Source organism: Marmota marmota, unplaced genomic scaffold, assembly GCF_001458135.2.
Source record: "Marmota marmota marmota unplaced genomic scaffold, marMar, whole genome shotgun sequence".
In the NCBI taxonomy this organism is placed as follows: Eukaryota; Metazoa; Chordata; class Mammalia; order Rodentia; family Sciuridae; genus Marmota; species Marmota marmota.
The window spans coordinates 5,326,264-5,340,402 of record NW_025999960.1 but is presented as its reverse complement, the minus strand read 5'-3'; positions in this window follow the sequence as shown (position 1 = coordinate 5,340,402).

Here is a 14,139-nt window from a genome sequence, read left to right as displayed (position 1 = left end):
ACCTTAGATTATTATCTACTAAATGTAACAATACTGAATACTTCAGAACTGGTCATATAGTATTATTGGTATACTCCAGCATCTCAGTAGAAATCATGGTATAGATATACTCAAAAAAGTTCCAGAGAATGTAGCAGGATTTTTGTAATTATTAAAATATCCCTATCTTTTATGACTGTACAGGAATCCTTAGCAGGAATGCTTTCTCTTTGAACTGCTTTCATAAACTTCAAAAACTAAGGAAAATATTGGTTCTACTGTATAATACAATATTATTGCATCTGACGCTCCTGTATCTACTCTGAATGCATTTAATTAATCTCTTTTCATTACTGAATCCATAATAATTATATGCTAATTCCTTTTGGTTGTTTGATGGTTATCTGTAAGAGAGCAAAATGTTGCTATGGAGAAGGTAAGGTGCAATATGAATTTGATAAGCCTAATGCAATACTATAATGGGTTTATTCATTCAGATGGCAATCACAATAACCTCAATCATCAGAAAATGTCTATGTGGATTGAGGTAATCAATATGACTATATTTTTAGAGGAATTGATTACATATTTTAGCATCATTCAGAATGTATGATTCATACTGATTATTCTGTTCATTGAAAGAAAGAGTCAAGAAAATGCCATTGGCAGAATAAGATAAAACTATGAATGCTGTATTTCTTGAATTCCCTAAGGAGCAAATGTCTTCAACAGTAAAAAAAGAACTATATAAACATTGTGACATTTCCCTCTCAGTATTGTCCAGCTAGACCCTAGAGCTGAACATGCTTCTTCTTCACTTTCTGTGGCATGCTGTCAAGATCCGGCAGGCAGTAAGACTTATTAAAAAGAAAACTGAAGTTAACTAAACTTTTAGCCTGAAGTATAACTGTTGCTGGGTATTAGTGACTGCCACTGATCCAGAGGTGACTGGGGTTTTGAACCCTTCATGTAATTCTAAAAAGAAGAAGGATATGGAAACCTTTATATACAATGACCCAAAGCTATTCCTTAAGGATATTAAATGATATGGATTATGAAATTATTTATCTATATTTTAAATCATATAAATAAACCACATAAATATTTAGACATATGTATAATAATATGTTGAAAAATGTATAGTCCATCCATTTATGTTTTATGAGTACCTATAAGGACCCACTTACAGGATAGAAAACTATCTTTAGATATTGCATCCCATAATCTCCTTTATGCTTTCTCATCTTCCTTCTATTTTTCATCTCCTAATCATAAGTATTTATTTCTATCCTAGATTCACCCATATTCAGTTGTTTAATATAAGCAACTCTGTCTGGAATCCAATAAAAAGGGCAGAGTTGAAATCATAGCAATACAAAGTTCGAGAGTATATGATGCTCTGCATAAATCACTGAGTACTGCTGATATGATCAGGTGGATGTCCCCTATCTCATCCACAGAGGAAGTCCTAACATTTCATGTGGTTCTTCCCCTATACAACTACTTTCATATCCTTTGGACTTTAAATCTCACTCCCGTGATTTAGAACTAATCTGATGTGCACCAGACTAAAAAATTCAGATCCAGCCATGTAGGGAGAGAGAAAAATGTGAGAACATTCAAGTCATCTAGCTTTCTATCCTGAGAGTCTACTATAATCCTGAAATCCAGATTCTGATCTCTGTTTTATTCTGTTACCAGTTATATTTTCTTTGTGATCTTATTTTTCTTTTTTTGTAGCAAAAAGCTATTTTATAGGAAAGTGTGTTTTGACATATTATTTTGCCCTGCCTTATATCTTGGTTAGATCCAAGGTTGTGTTGTACTGTGCCATTTTTTTTAAGTCACACTGTAAAAGACTCAGGTTAAAAGATGACTACAATTAACTGAAATGTGCAACTATATATTTCATCCTCCCCTGTGTATGAAGTATCCAGGAAGACAGATGGCTAAAGAAAGAAAACAGATCCATGCTTTCCTGAACCTGAGGTTTGACTGCAAACAGGTACAAAGGGAGTTGAGGGGGTTAACAGAAATATTTTATGACTAGATAGTTATAATAGTTGTATAACTACAAATTCATAAAAATAATAATCTAAAAATAACAACAAAAAAGAGGTAAATTTCAGGAGCTGCAAATTATACCTCAACAAAGCTATAACTAGCCAAAACCAGGTAGAGACTGAGAGCTATAAGCAAGACAAGACTGTCAGTATATTGATAATTATTGAAGCTGATTGATGGATAATGGAGTTATTATATTCTTTCTTTTACTTTGTATGTAAGTTTGAATTTTCAAACTTTAAAAGAAGAAAATTTTACTCTCTCTAACCAATTAATATAATAATTATGCATAGCTCAGCAAACAGATCCTGTGAGATGGATACAGACTCACAGAGTGCTCCTATTGGCTAGAACCTTAGAGTCTTCGGTCCAAACCCTTGCTTTTGACAACACAGCTTGGATGGACCAGAGGGATTAAGTGATTTAATCAAAGTTGCACTGTTGATGACATTTTGCTTACAAGGTCCACAGGTGTATGGGTTCATGAACTTAGTACTTAATATTTAAGTCTTTTACATATCAATGTAAAAAAAAAGGAAAGGAGACCATGTAATAGTCAAAACAGGAAAGACTTTTAATATAAATCTGGATATTTTTAACACATATGTGCTCTCTAATGTGCTATATATACATTTGGTATTAAGGGTAAATTTCAAGTAATCTCCTATTTCTCCCCTCATTATTCATGGTGGGTTATTAGTGTCTACTTCTAATCAAATTTCAGGACATTTCTATTCTGACTCACCAGTTGACCCCACCCTCCACCGTATGTCCTCGGTGTTCAGTTTGTGTGCTATTCTTTGATCTAACATCAAATTGCAGTCTTTTGAATTTAAGTTGGCAACACATAAACATGAAAGCTTGCAACAAATGTGCCCATCAGCTTCTAACGTTGTTATTATGCTCATGGTGCCCAAAGATCCAAATAAAGGAACAAGGTGGGTAGTAGGGAAGAAACATGAGAAAACAAAAAGACATCTTAATGTACAATTTTTGTTTCAGAATATATACAATTCAGATTCTGACACTAGCAAAATAAGATTTAGTCAGAAGTGATCCAGAAAGCATAGTGGTATTTCTAGCTTAATCTGCATATATTTTATGGGTGAAAAAATATTTAAAGTTTGTATGAGAGGGTGTGACTGAAGGATGAGTCACCTCAGTAGCTTTCAACGCAATTCTTGCATCCTATTTGCCATTCCTAATTGTTATCCCAGAGAGCTCTTTAGAAACTAGGTGCTTCAGAACCTCTTTTCACACACTCAAGTATTCCTAGGGATGGTAGAACCTACCCTTGTATAGTTATTTCTTTCCTTTTACAAGCTTCTTTTGTTTTTCTAGGCAAGTGCTCATGAAGGCATACCAAATTGAAAACAGCCAATGGGTTTGTATAAAATTCAACAGATGATGAGTAGGAAACACTTGTATTAAATAGATTTTAGTTTTAAAAAATCTCCCCAATTTTCTTTCATTTGCTTTATTGTTTACTTATCTAGCTTAATGATGTATAGACATCTGTTTATCTTTAGAAACATCAAGATACCTTGTATTTCTTATGTATATCTCAAATCCTATTCAGCAGATACAACAACTAGTTCACTCATTTGTAGTTGCAAAAATTTAAGTATATTTTATCATATACTTAAAGATGGATTTTTATAGCTGTTTTATATCAGACCATCTAGATCAGCAAACTGTTTTGAATAGATGTTATCATTATATGGCAGCAACAGTAACTTTGTAAAATAATTCTTTGTTACATGCAGCTAGAATCCTTCCTTCACTCGTTCCTTCCTCTCCCTCTCTCAAACCTCTCTCATTCCTTTTCCTGTCCTCCCTACCTTCCTTTTTTACTTCTTCCCTTTGTTTTTATCACTATGACAATATTGCAATAAATTAAAAAATCCCAAAGTATCTCCAAATAAGTTCTAATGAGCTGATTAATAAAGGATTTGTACATTTCTTGAATTATGTATCTAATTCAAAACTGCCCTTCAAAAGGGCTGTATGTACATATGTATAATATACTCTTTTTTAAATTTTTTGTTTTAATTAGTTAAACATGACAGTAGAATGCTTTTATGCACTTTGATATATCACATATAAATGGGATATAATTTCAATTTTTTTCTGAGTGTATATGTTGCAGATTATACTTTATTAGTAGTGCATGAGTTCTAGTTTTCTCAATTCCTCAGCAGGGGTAGGGAGAGGGAGCATGGGAGGAATAGACGAACTCTAGATAAGGCAGAGGGGTTGGAGGGGAAGCGAGGGGGCATGGGGTTAGAAACGATGGTGGAATATGATGGTCATTATTATCCAAAGTACATGTATGAAGACACAAATTGGTGTAAATATAGTTTTATACAACCAGAGATATGAAAAATTGTGCTCTATATGTGTAATAATAATTGTAATGCATTCTGCTGTCATACATAAATAAAAAAAATTTAAAAAGAAATATGACAATTAAATTTTTCATTCAAATGTAGTAATATATTAAAGATTTTAGGGATTTTAAAGTTTTTTTGTTTTGCTTTGTTTTTCAGAAATCATCAATTTCTCTTTCAGTCAAGTGAGGTTTTATTCAATGGTTGGTTTTAATTAAGAAAGTTAGACCAGAATATCTGCTCCTGTTTTTACTAGAGGGGCTCATAATAAAGCAGAGCTGCCTCCCAGAACATTTAGAAAAGTTAGATAAAAGAAATCATCCTTTACAGATAATTGATGGCTACTTGAAACAACAAGAGCTGGAAGAACAAATTCTTCAGAGAGTGAAGAAAGTCAGAAAAAGGTGGTGACTCCTCATCCACCTTTACCTGGGGATATTTGTTGATTCCAACATGGGCAATACACAGAGAATCCATGCATTGTGAGGTCTCATAAAGCCAGCCAGACCCAGCAGGATAATTGCAAATCCAGCATCCAATTCCACTCAGTGCTTTGCACAATAGGGGTGAAGTGACTCAGGGCAGGACAGTGTATTGCCCCTAAGACCTAAGGAGCTAGGGTGTTGCCTCTAGGACTTGGAACCTATTCCTTCCACAGTTGTCCTGCTTTCTGCTGCTGCTGTGTGTCCCACACACCACCCAATAGCCCTGAAGACTTGCACTCTCGGTTCTCCACCCAACTGCTGGCCGCCATTAGCCCACATGCCATTGGAAAGACTGACAGCATGCTCTGCATGGCCCTACCCTCTACTAGCTGCTATTTGGCTGCATGCCACCACTGGATCTGAGGGTATAGGTCCAAAAACCTTACCTTCCACCACTAGCACTGATGATTCCAGAGTCTACACTACAGTGCTTAACTATAACCAAGCTGGTATATATTACCAAACTAACACCCTAATTGGAGATGTAAGAGTAAGTTTTTTGCCAGGTATAGTGGCCCATGCCTGTAATCCTAGTGGCTTTAGATGCTGAGGCACAAAGATCACAAGTTCAAAGTTAGCCTCATCAATTTAGCAGGGCACTAAGCAACTCATCAAGATCCTGTCTCTAAATAGAATACAAAAAGGGCTAGGGGTCTAGCTCAGTGGTTAAGTACTCTGGGGTTCAATCCCCAGTACCTCATTAAAAAAATAATAATTCTTTTACTGTGAAATTACCCTATAAAATAGACAGAAGACTCTGTACATGCAGACAACTGATCTGTCAATTGTACAAATATCAACAGAAGGACATGAAAACTAGAGGAAACATGATGCCTCTAAAGGAATAAAAAAAAATATTTGGCAATAGACCCCAAAGAAATAGATATTGACAGAATAACTGGTAAAAAATTCAAAAGAATGATTCTAAGAAAACCCAAGAGTACATAGACAGCTTGACAAAATTATGAAAACTATTTATTATCACAGTGAGAAATTTATCCAAGAGAAAGAGATCATGAAGGAAACCAAATGTAAGTCTTGGAGAAGATTTAAATAAATCAAATAAAAATACAGTTGAGAGCATCAATAACAGACTAGATGAAGCAGAAGGAAGAATTGTGAACTTAAAGACTCATCTTTTGGAATTTCAGCCATTTAAATGAAGGAGGAGGAGGAGAAAGGAAGAAAAAGGGGTGGAGGAGGAGGAGGAAGAGAAGGAAGAGGAGAAAGCCTCCAAGACTTATGGTTATGGGAGACTATTAAATGAAAAACATTTTGAATAGTTGGAATTCTTAAGGGCAAAGAGAAGGAAAAAGGTATAGAAAAATTACTCAATAAAATAGCTGAAAATGTCCCTCATCTTGAAAAATAAATGGACTTAATTTTAAGTCCCAAACTACAAGACAACAAGGTGAAAATGTAGGAGAAGCATTTTGTGATAGGCAAAGACCACCAGTTATTTAAATGACTCCTCCATTCATCTATTTGTCAGCACAATCTATTTTATCAGCTGATAGCTTTCCAAAAAAGAAGCTATTGGAAATGATTGCCATTTCTTTTCTTTTTAAAAATATGTGTGTCTCTCCACCCTCTGAACCACCTGTTTGCAGAAGAGTACATGGGGTAAAGGCTGGGGAAATGCACCTGGCAGTCGACACATCAGACTCAATTGTCAGAAACCATTTCTCATATTTTATACTGCATTGATGCCTTAACTGTATCTCTACTCACAAGATATATCTATCTGTCTATAATGGAAGATCTATCTCTGTATTATAATGTCTTCTGTGAGACCTACTTATCTTTACTGAGAGCAGGAGATGCAGAGACTCCTGCAAAAACGTCATCTCTCTCCTTATTCTGCCTCACCTACTCTCTGTAGTGCTAAAGTTCTAAGCCACGAGTCTGCTACTTGGACTTCAAGTGGGTCACCAACACATGAGTGGCCTGCTTGTAGCTTGATTGTCTCTTGGTTCTGTTGTTTGCATGTTCTTTCAATATTTGATCTAGATTTTATTTCTTACATTGAATATTGGAATCATAGCTATTGCCTAAGTTCATTGAAAATTGAGTAGCTTATGTGGGTCATCTCTTTTATAATTTAAAGCTGGTTTCAGAAGGGTAGGGGGTAGAAATGGCTTTAGTTTGCCATTTTTATCTGGAAGTCTCCAGATTGTTTCTTAACTGAGTCATATAAGAAAAAGATAGTTGCTTGGGAACAATTTAATCACATACTTTATATAAACTAGTAACTGAATTTTCTTTGGAGTTAAATTAAACATTATAATTAATTGAAAGCACAACATACTAATTTCAGTTTAGCTTTGATAACTTAAGCTTTTTCAAACAAAGTAAGTGGTGTTTAGCCTAAGAAAACAAGGTCTGCTTCTCAGTTCCGTTGTTTCAATTCATATTGAGTCTACACTGTCTTCATAAAGACTTGACCTTCATCCTGTGTCAGTGAACTCAGAGATTCTGCAGTTTTCAGTAAAGGAGTGACCAATCCAGGGGTCAAAAATCAAATGTGTAGAAGTAACAGAGAGAACAAGGAAAGGTGGAGGAGGTATGGAGAGGGAAAGGGGCTTGCTGTGATAAACTGGAGGCTACAGACCACAGCTAAATGAGACAGCTCCATTCAGCTCCACCTGATTGCTGGCAGGTAAGGAATTAGGTACATGGCTGCCAGATTTCTAGTTTTCTTCAGCAAAAATGTGTTGTGAGCTCTACCAGTTTTAAAACATTGGGTCAAATGTATTTTTAAAACATGTAAAACACAAAATACGTCTATGGACTAAAAATGGGTCCTTGGGTCCTTCTCTATAATAATTGTCACAATTATTTCTGCCTGAGTTTTAATTCCTCCTCTGAAAATAATTATATATATGAATTTACCTCATTCTTTTTTGCTGTTCCCTGTGTGCTCTTGGCGTAGGCTCAGATCCTCGGCATCCACTTCGTCACATTCTATCTTCTCTTTTACAGATCACTCTCTCTAGCTGTTCAGGACATTTCTTATGATAACTTTCGTCCCTGAGCTCTCAAAGAGATCACACATTGCACACACTCTGGAGCTCTTTGTGTATTCACTGCTTTGTGCTCGACTCATTATTCATTCATTCATATTTTCTAGGGTTCCATCTGCTAGCCCAATGAAAAATTGTGTCCAGATGAGATTTCTTCCTTTCTCACTCTGGTCATAAAGAAAAGAGTTGGTTGTTTCTAAAAGCGACACCATCGTTTTGTATGAGGTCTAACTAGTTCCTGTGAAATGTAACATTAAGCAGGCAATAACATCAAGCCTACTGCAGAAATGTCCTGTCAATAATTTTTGAAGTTTCTGCTACCAATTCCTTTAAAAAAAAAAAAGATCTAAACAAACATTTGTTCTTGAAGCTCTAGAAGTACACAAAATAGTGCTTTAATCTCTAATGCTTACTACACATGTTAAGATGCATGTCACTTTTCCTGTGAATTATTTATGTACTAAAAGGCTTATTGTTTGGAAGCAAAGTTTACATTTTTCTGAGCAATACTGATTCTTACGTGCTTTTTAACTTTGTGAATTTTATTAAAATAGTATATTATATCGAGAAAAATATAATATCAACCATATAAAACTTGAGACCAGTTGCTGATAAAGTGAGTTTCACTTTGTAGATTTTATAAGCCTTTTGATATTTCTTTGGCTTAGTGTGGTCCATTTTCTAGCTCTTCCACTAATTGCTAACATTTTCACCAGAAAATGTGAAACAACATGAACATACCATGTTTTCCATTGAGTGTCTAGAGACAGTAAGGAATATTTTCATAAAAGTATATTCTCCGTTTCTCTGACAAAAAATTAAATAATCAGAAAGTAAGGACATATGTTGGTTACCTAAGGAGTATGAAGGAAGAAAGGATTTGAGCATAATCCCACTTCCAAGTTGTAGCAGCAGTGTTAGTAGTACCTCTCCCATGACAAAAATCACCCTGTTGCTGGGCTACCAAATTACTCTTAATATCTTTGCTCACTTTTCTTCCCACTGATTTCCTGGCATTAGATTAGAATATACTCTATATGCACATTAATCACTATGGAATTAGCATTTTTATTCAGACTTTCTGTTTATCACATATGAGTTACATAAAAAATAAATTGCCATCTAAATTAGTTTACCTCTAGTCTCTATAGACACAAAGGCTTTTTAGTTTATATTAAATTTCTTTTTTACCAGATACACGAAAAATTGTATGGGCACAAAAATTGTAAACATCTAATGGGCACAAGAAAAAAATGTTTAAACTAGTGTTCAAAATAATAATTACAGGTGCATATTGGGTGAGTACAACATTCAGTTGTGTGGATAACATACAATAAATGAAATGACTGACAGGAAAGTTCTAAGGGACAAAAGGGAAAAAGTCGGAATACTCTGTTAAAATGTATCTATACTACTCATGAAGCAGTATAGCATGCTTTGAAAGTAACTTCAATCAACTATAAATTGATACTGCAAACTCTAGGGCAACAACTAAAACTATTTTTAAAAGAAGTATAATTGATATACTGGTGGAGGGGAGAAAATAAAACCATATAAAATGCACAATTAAAACCAAAAATGCTAAAAATAGGAAGAATTTTTAAGTTACAAACATGGTAGATATAAATGCAACTGTATCAATAATAATTTTAATATAAATTGTTTAAAAGATCAAAAGATGATTGTCATAGTATATTCATTTAAAAAAGGCTCATCAATGTATTTCATACAATAAACTTTTATTTTTAATTGAAATATAATATTTGTACTTATTAAGGGGTACAATATGATAATTTGAGTACATGTATACAATGTATAATGTCCAAATCAGGTTAATGAACATTTCTGTTTCCTCAAATATTATCATTCTATGTGTTCAGAATCTTCAAATACCTAATTATTTTGAAATATAACTTTTCAAATATTTCAAATATTTTGAAATAAAGTGTTATAGATTACAATTATCCTCTGTGTTAAAACAGTAAACTGTGATAAAAGAGTAAAACTAATGTCCCCTTCAAACTGTACTTTGGTACTTGTTATTCAGTCTCTCAGGACACCACCTCCCCGCTACACTTCCTGTCTTTGGATGAACTCTATTCTACTCTGTACTTCTATGTGATCAACTTTTTTAGCTTCTACAAATTGGCAAGAACATTTAACGTTCGTATTTCTCTCCCCATATTACTTCACTTAACATAGTATTCTCTAATTTCATCCATGTTGCAAGTGAAAATGATCTCATTCTTTTTGGTTAGCTGAAAACATTCTGTGTGAATATCATATTTTAAAAATAAGCTCTAAATATAAAGACACAGATAAAAATAAATGTAAAGGGATGAATAAAAATGTGTCATGTTAATACAAATAAAATGTAAGCTATAATAGCTACATTAATTTCAGACAGACCATACCTCAGGATAAAGAAAATTATCAGGGATATAAGGGGGGCATTACATAACAATAATGGAGTCAATTCTCCAGTAGTATATAACAACTCTTAATGTACATGCATAAAACAACAAAACATCAAAACACATATGGCAAAAATGATAGAACTGCAAGCAGATATTGTTTTTTATTATAGTTGAAATTATAAACATGTATCTATCAGTAATTGAATATATGCAATAGTCCAAACATCAGTAATAACAGAGTTGAACTGAATACATTAACCAAGAAAGTCTCAAGGAGAGAAATGTTTTTAACTAGCTATAAGTGAAAATACAATATATAAAATGTGTAGGATACAAAGAGAAGCAATATAGAGAAATTTACAACTTTGAATTTATATGTTAGAAAGTAAAGATTTATAATCAATGACCTAAGTTTCCACCTTAAAAAACTAAATAAAGATAAGCAATACCAACCTAAAGCAACTTTCTGACTCCCCAAATACCAGCTAGATTTCCTACTGTTTAATTCAATTCTAACTATCCATCTAGAGTTAGCATAAAGTCCCACAAGACAAGAGCTCTGTACTATAAGACTGTCCCACTTCAATGTTATTTGCAAGTCTGGGTTTCTGGTACTTCTGATACACTAGTTATAAATTGGTGATTCCCATGACTGTCTTTAATTTTGATAAAATTTTAAAGTGCTGTGCAGTACTCAGGGAACTAGTTTTTTTTAATTTTTTATTTGTTCTTTTTAGATATATATCATGGTAGAGTGTATTTTGACGTATTGTGCATACATGGAATATGACTTGCCATTCTTGTGTTTGTGTTCATGATAGGAAGACTCAATTTTGTTAACATGTTAGTTATTCTCAAATTTGTCTATAGATTCAATACCACCTCATTGAAAACCATAGCAAGTTATTTGGTAGATATTGACAAACTGATTTGAAGCTTTATATGAAAATACAAAATATGCAGTATATCCAGCACAATACTGAGAAGAACAAAATCAGAGAAACAACAGTGCCTTGACATTTAATACTTGCCAACCTTCAAGGTTTACTACCAGGCTACAGTAACCAAGACAATGTGGTATTGGTGAAAGAATAAACAAATAGATTAGTGGAACAGAGAACTCATAAATAAACCCAGATAAAATCAGTTGACCTTTGATGAAGGAGCAAAGATAATTTGATAAAGAAACAGATAGTGCTGGAACAATGGATTGTTCAAACTCAAAAAAGATGAATTTTGATACTGACCTTCCTTAATATCATTTACCAAAATTAACTAAAAATGGATCATCAATTTAAATGTAAAGTGAAAATTTATAAGAAGTTCCAGAGAATAAAACAAGAAAAAATAGATAATCATAGTTTTGATAAGGAGTATAGTCACGCCAAAAGCACAATCAAAAGAAAACAGAAAAGAAAGTGTATTTTATTAAAACTAAACTTCTAGAGATTCAGGATGGTAGATTAGAGAAAGGCTGCATTCCTAGTTACTCCATGGCTCAAAATTCAAGCAGCATGAGTACTACTTCTCAACGAGGTGAGTAGAAGAGAAATTTCACTAAAATTTTATATTGGACAGTCATAGCATCTTAAAGACTCAGAAACTTGTATACATTAAACAAAGAAGAAAGAGTTCATTGGGGCCAAGCTAGTTGCAGCAGCAGCACCAGTGGCAGGCATGCTGGGTCACCACAGAAGGTAGGGATAACAGAGAGAAACACAAAGTACAGATTTAGTACAGAAAAACCTGAGATCAGAAGAGCAGCCTGAATTTAGCTGATACAGAGGCTGCACCCTGAACTGGTATTGAAAAGTGCACTGCTTTTCAACTGGCCATGGGGAACTAAGGCAGGAATCATCCTGAAGTGGCTATGCTATAGCTGTTGCTATGGGATTCAGGAGATCATAGTAAACACTGCCAAACTCCACACTGTCCCAGCAAGTGCCTACCATGTGGCACAGGGCATGCCTAGCAGAAAGAGAGTAAAATAGGAATGGAGAAGATTGTATGGGGGTGGGGTGGATTTAAGTCAGAAAAATAAAGAGGAGACCACCTCACTTTTCCTTTCAGCCTAGCAGTTCATATTACCAGCTTAAGTGGGGTTCAGAATCTGAAGAGACAGGTGTAAACACACTCAGAACTAAGCCTGGGAATACTGCATTCACGGCAGCAGAGTGGTTAGAGAATTGCCCCTAGCCACATGAGTAGAATTTTTGAGAGGCTCCTGAGATTGATTCCCAGCAAAGGTCAGGTAAATTTAAACTGCTGGGACTTAGCGATGTGTCAGTCTAATCTCTCCAGAGCAGATACCACCCAACAAAGCCCCAAAGAACTTATTAGACTAAAGCCCCAGCAGCTGGAACTGTCCTCATAGAATTCCCCAGAAGTGCATTAATCAGGCCTGTACAGACAAAACTGACAGTACTTGTGATTCCATCCTACCTCATACTGCTGAGAAGCAAAGCTGAGATTTCAGCCAGTTTCATTCTTAGGCCGCTCCAACTGGCAGCTTGGTGAGCAACAAAATAATACAAAGAGGTGAACAAACCCCATTCCTCCCCACCATCTTAGTACATAATCCAAGAAGAAACAGAAAGGACAGATGGGCATAGGCAGTGACCATCCATTATCAAGTGTTTTGACCACCTCACTGGATATGATGATTCTTCCATTTTTCATTAAGAATTATTCTTCCATTGTTTTATTATTTCTGTGTGTGTGTTTGTGTATATGTGTGTGTCCTTGCTGTGCTGATGGGTTCATAAACATATATACATGTACATATTTGTTTCTTTTTTCTCACTTTTAGTATATTTTTAATGTAGTTATTTTTCCTTGCTTTATCTTTTGAGGGTTTTGTTTTGTTTATTTTGGTTTGGTTTGGTTTTCATTTGGTTTTCGTTCTTTTCTCTGGTAATAGCCAAAATTCTTTATTCTCTCTTTTTCTGTCCCTTTACTTTGTTTTTCCTATTTTTTTTCTCCTCCTTCCTTATAAACATCACCTGCTACATCTCTTCTGGATTTCTTTTTTATTATTATTATTGATTTATTTTTTAAAAATACATGACAGCAGAATGCATTACAATTCTTATTACACATACAGAGCACAATTTTTCATATCTTTGTATATAAAGTATGTTCATGCCAATTCATGCCTTTATCACACTTTTTCATATCTCTGTTTGTATATAAAGTATGTTGTCATCCAATTCGAGACTTCATACATGTACTTTGGATAATGAAGTCCATCACATTCCACCATCCTTGCTAATCCCCTGCCCCCTCCCTTTCCATCCCACCTCTCTTCCCTATATAGAATTCATCTAATCCTCCCATGCTCCCCCTCCCCACCCCACTATGAGTCAGCCTCCTTATACAGAGAAAATATTTGGCATTTGTTTTTTGGGGATTGGCTAACCTCACTTAGCATTATCTTCTCCAATGCTATCCATTTACCTGTAAATGCCATGATTTTATTCTCTTTTATTGCTGAGTAAAATTCCATTGTGTATACATGCCACATTTTTTTATCCATTCATCCACTGAAGGCATCTAGGTTGGCTCCACCATTTAGCTATTGTGAATTGTGCTGCTACAAACATCTTATAGATTTCTTTATTCACTTTTGAAGCACTAAATTTTCTTCTACTTTTCTATCACATCTTCTTTACCTTTAATGAGCGATATTTTTTACCATATTTTAGAATTAGTTGATTTATATAACTCCTGCCCCCACCATTTATGCTGTTGCAATTATTACTGCTGTGAATGACATAATTGA